The sequence below is a fragment of the Ascaphus truei genome, unplaced genomic scaffold, assembly GCF_040206685.1.
Source record: "Ascaphus truei isolate aAscTru1 unplaced genomic scaffold, aAscTru1.hap1 HAP1_SCAFFOLD_981, whole genome shotgun sequence".
NCBI lineage: Eukaryota > Metazoa > Chordata > Amphibia > Anura > Ascaphidae > Ascaphus > Ascaphus truei.
Window position 1 is genome coordinate 32,621 of NW_027457321.1, and position 5,434 is coordinate 38,054.

General features: G+C 42.6%; 1 long non-coding RNA gene across 1 annotated transcript; it reads right to left on the reverse strand.

Annotated features, from left to right (window-relative positions):
• Window positions 1–2,374: 2,374 nt before the first annotated feature.
• Window positions 2,375–4,583, reverse strand: LOC142486769 (uncharacterized). Its single transcript, XR_012799054.1, has 3 exons — window positions 4,469–4,583; window positions 3,130–3,269; window positions 2,375–2,410 (listed from the first exon to the last, which is right to left on the reverse strand). It is a non-coding gene; the product is annotated as an uncharacterized LOC142486769 (long non-coding RNA).
• Between the last annotated feature and the right edge of the window lie 851 nt (window positions 4,584–5,434).

A 5,434-nucleotide genomic window follows, 5' to 3' on the forward strand; every position in this document is an offset into this window, starting at 1 on the left:
CTCAGACTACTAAATCCCTCCCCAAATATATCCCTTTCATATAAAAGTGTGTGCGCTTCTCCTTCCGCCTAACTGGCACGTCGTCCTTACGGGCGCCACTCCATGTAACTCCACGCTGCCCTCCAGTGGCAAAAGAAATAAGATACATTTACTATACTCGTCTGGCAGCTGCTCCCGTATAAGGTGGGTAACTCTGTATTAGGGGTCCTGGTAGAGTATATTTTATACTTATGTCGGATAGATGAGGAATTAATATTCCTAACGGGTTATTGTGAGAGGCCTTAGATCTTATCCTATATGCACGCAGCCCTCGCCTCTCTGACCTTGAACACATACTTCAATCTGATTTTTTGAGACTTGAAACTGGATTTCTTAAAACAAACTGATTTTAAACACTGACAAGACTGTAACAATGGTATTTGGGACCAGAGCTAAATTGCTAAAGCTGCCAATGACAGAGCTTCAGATAAAAACCAGCTCTAATACCATCCTAGCCCCTGTTACTGGTTTGAAATATCTGGGCATATAGTTCAACTCCCATTTAACATTTGGGTTGCACATTGATACCCTGACATCCAAATCCTATGCCAAACTAGGTGTACTTTACAGGAACAAATCCTCCCTAAGGCCCTCATGCAGTAATCGCCTACAGCGATTCAGTAAGCCCAGAGAAGCTGGCGATTAGAGCAAAAATAACCGGCTTTTTTTTGCCGGAAAATAAATAAAGAAATAAAATCGGCAGACGCGCGGTGATAAGCCACTTTTCGGCACTGATCGCCAGTTTTTCAAACACGCTCAATTCTATAAGCCCTGATCTTATTGCGGCTGATCGCCACTTTAAAATTGCTGTTTCTTCTCCAAATTGTCCAGCCACAAAAGTTGGCAAGAAGGTGGGGTGAAGCTGCGATGAAAATAAAATGCATGTGTCCCAGAGCTGATATCCATTAATATCAGCACCAGAGACCCCCGGCATGAATCCCATGCATAAAAAATGCATTTACAGGCAACTTCATTACCGCCAAGGCAATGAAGGGGTTATATACCCGTGCCAGGCTTATTGCGGGTAGCGGGGGTGGGTGAAGGTGGTATTTGGCCCTGGGTGGGTGTTTAGGCCTTGCCAGGGGGTTGCGGGATGACTTAACCTCTTCTTTAACTTAGCGGTTAATACCGCTAAGGTAATGAAGGGGTTAACCCCTCCCGCTACCCCCCCACCCGGTAGGCCTAAACACCCATCCTTGGGGCCAATACCCTGTTCACCCACCCCCGCTACCCACAATAAACAAAAATACACATAACAGCCCCACTGGCCACCTCCTAGGTCCCTAATAAACCATTACAATATTCATAAAACCATTATTTTGTTTACACCCAGGATTATTACATGGGATTAGGGCTATGTTATTCAGTGAGGGGTTGTATGTTTGTATTCGTAGGGACAGGCAAGGACGGAGCCAGATGGGGTTCTCCTGCCTCTGTCCTCCCTGTCTCCTGACCCGTCCTGTAGCCGGACAAAGAAGAAGAAGCAGCAGGCACACGGTCTTACTCAAAGGAGGTTTAATATGCCATAAAGTCCAACGTTTCGGCAGTCAAGGTGAAGGCTACAAACACAAGAAACAGTCACAATATATACCACCCCCCTGATACTCCCCCCTCCCCGCTCTGCCACATAACCAGGATGTTGACGCCCACCTGATGACGTCAGAGCTACCATATGGCGCCCCCTAGTGACGTCAGACGTCTAGGTCTAAATCCCTGGCAATACAGCATAGAGCTGTCTTGGAGGACTGCAGCCACAGCCACACCTCTCCCCAGACTGAACACTCCCCCATGATGACGTCAGCGTGACCCGGCAGTCAGGGGGGGATAAGGGTGCACCAATCAAGACTGTACTCACAGGGCTGGACAAAGATGTATCCGTCGCCATGGGATCAGTGTCAGAGCATGGAGGAGTGAGACACTCCTATAAATCACCCTGAAAGTGTAAATAAACCACACACCAAAATATTAATAAAGCATATGTGCACAAAACTAATACAGCAATATACTATTAAAAACATGTGACTATATACTGCTGATGACATCAGTATAATCCTGCAAAGTTACAGTGAAATGCCACATAAGAATATGCAGTACATCAGTATTTAGAATATACTAATGTGTATACCTAGGTCAGAAATGGGTACACACAACCAGGGGGGGGGAGGGGAAGGGAGGATGGGGAAGGGGGAGGGAGGGAGGGAAAGGGGGAGGGAGGGAGGGAAAGGGGGAGGGAGGGAGGGAAAGGGGGAGGGAGGGAGGGGAAGTAGGAGGGAGGGAGGGGAAAAAAAGAAGGGGAAAAAAAACACACAAAAAGGATAATCTTCCCAATTGGTAAATGCAGAGTCCATGGATGGTGCAAGATCAAATATGCCTGTAGAAAGACAAAAAATTACCTTCTATTAAGGAAGCATTTTAAATTCTGTTGCTCATTAAGACCCATACCGTTGCTGGTATTTAAAGCATGTATCCAGAATGCTTCACGTCTCAATAAGAAAGTCTCCCTATCTGGAGTGCCTTGTCTAGGTGCTACTGTCTCAATACCCATGATGCTTAAAGAGGCAACATTATGATTGTGTTCCACACAGTGTTGCACAAGAATAGAGGGATCTGTACCTTTTCGAATTACAATTTTATGTTCAATGAACCTTGTTTTTAACATTCTTATGGTCTTACCCACATAAAGAAGACCACATGGACACTTTATTACGTACACTACATATTCAGATCTACATGTGATTCTATTTTTGATTTTTATGATCTCCCGCTTTGGGGGTGACTGAATTGACTACCGGTAGTCAGACTGTTACAGACCGAGCAACTCATGCATCTAAAGTTACCCGGTCTGCCACCCTCCAGAAAATGAGGAGTTCTGTAGTTACCCTCATTATCTGCATGTATCAGGCTATCCGCCAGATTTCTCCCTCTTTTGAATGCCACCATTGGTGGTACACAGCAACTTTCAGATAATATATCATCATTTTGCAGAATATGCCAGTGTTTAAGAATGGTAGATTTAATAAAACCACCAGCTTGACTGTATATAGTGGTAAATACAAGCCCGTCCTCCTTCTAATTTTTGGTAGCACTTACCTCTTTATCCAGTGCCCGGTCTAACACAGCAGGAGGATATACGCAGGAAGATATCCCCTAGCCAGGAATTTACCACGTAGTTCTCCAATAGCTGGTTCAATATGATCCTTCCTGCTCGTGATTTTGCAGACCTGGACTTTCTGTGAAAAAGGTAATGCATCAATAAGAGAAGGAGGATGATGGCTATCTGCCCTTAAAATTGCATTTCTGTCTGTATCCTTTCTAAAAAGATCAGTATGTAACTCCCCATTAGTCTGTGTAATGAGGACATCTAAAAAAGAGAGTTGCTGTGTACTCCATGTATTAGTGAGGAGGACCGGTGAATGGAGACCATTAAGATACTCAAAAAAAGATAACAGCTGATCCTCCGTACCTGTCCAGATGAAAATCATCATCAATATATCTATAATAGCTTTTAATATGCACCAGAAAGTCTGATTTGTAGATGTACTGCTCTTCGAAATGTGTCATGTATATGTTGGCGTAAGCAGGGGCCATATTACTGCCCATTGCTGTCCCCTTAATCTGCAGGAAGAAATCACTCTCAAATCTAAAATAATTTTTATAGAGAATGAAATGTAAAATGAGCATAATGTATTCAATTGGAACAGTATCACTATAATGGCGAATGAGGGTGGCCTTGATTATCTCAAGACCTTCAACATGGGGGATTATTGTATAAAGGCTAGACACATCTAAACTAACCAGAATATGATTAGTCCCATCACCAGGTGAGTTTTTTTTAATTTGTCAAGGAAATCAAACCTGTCTTTTATGTATGAGTTGGCTGTCTGTGCTATAGGTTGTAGAAATGTGTCTACAAATTTTGCAAGGGGTTGATTTAATGAATTAATAGCAGCTATAATAGGCCGCCCCGGGGGATTGTTTAAATTCTTGTGTATTTTGGGCAAGGTATAGAAAATAGGGCATTTAGGATGCAACATAGTTAGAAACTCAGATTCAGGCTCTGTTATCCACCGGTTATTAACCCCCATTTGGATAATTTCCTTAATTTCTCTCGCATAGATAAAGGTAGGGTCCCTATCCAATTTAATGTAGCAGTTAATGTCACTCAGTTGTCTGATGGTTTCAGCCTTATAATCTGAGTAATTCTGCACTACTAGGGCACCCCCCTTGTCCGCACGCTTAATAATAATCTCATTATTATTAGTCAACATTTTTAATGCTTCCTTTTCCTGAACAGACATATTGTATGTAGCCCTATGTTTGTTTTTTTTGTACCTTGCAATGTCCCCCTTAACCAGTCGTATATATGTGCTGACTGATTGATTTTTAAATGGCGGGACAAAAGTGGATTTGAGCTTGCACATTTTGGTACCTTGATAAGAAGCCGAATTATCTGTCCCTTGCTGGTCAGTGGCCAAATTAAATGTCCCTTGTTGTTCATAGGAGGATTACCTGTCCCTGGTTGGATATTGGAATGCACCGATTCTGTAGACCTGTTAGAAAAAAATGATTTAAGGTTTAATACACGTTCAAATTTAAATAGGTCAACCTCCAATTCAAAATCATTAAACAATGTAGTAGGTACATATGAGGGCCCCCTAGCTAAGACAGACATTTCACATTGATTAAGAGTGTAATCAGACAGATTAACAACCAAGGTGTCCATACTCATTTCTGCTCCGTTGTACGTAGGGGATAGGGTGATCTTCCCTTTCCCCTGGCCCCCGCGTCTAATTTTCCTTTTCCTTTCTCCTTGTCCTTGGATTGGCCTAAAAAAGGGGCCGGACTTTGGCCTCTCTGACGTTCTGTTGAGGAATGGGCTTCAGAGTCACTGGTGTGGACTTCTTGGACTCCCTGGGGTGCTCTCCCTCTTTGGTTCTTGCGTTGTTTGGGGTCTTGCTTCAGCCACGGGTATACTCTTCCATCTTTATAGTCATTAACAACTTTTTTGAATTTCAACTTCTTAAAGTGAATAAGATCACTTTTAATTTTTTTCCAGCTTGGTCTTAAGACTATCCAATGATTGTACAACGTCCGTACCAGGGCTAGACTGTTCAATGAGGATTTCCACTTTAAGTATATCCTTCCTTGTGTGGCTAAGTTGTTCCCCCACCTCCTCAATAACCAAAATATTCAAGTCCAAAGAGGCCCTATTAAAGTTGCAGTTCAGTCTTTTTTTTTCAAATTTTTTTTTTTTACTTCAATAGTTTCATGTGTGCAATCTCTAATTACCTAAAGAACTGTATAGCTGCAGGTCAATTCGTTCTCCATGTATTGATAGGCGAAATTTGGTGACATAATTAGTGAAGGGATCTGTTTTTCTTCTGCTTCTGTCTCT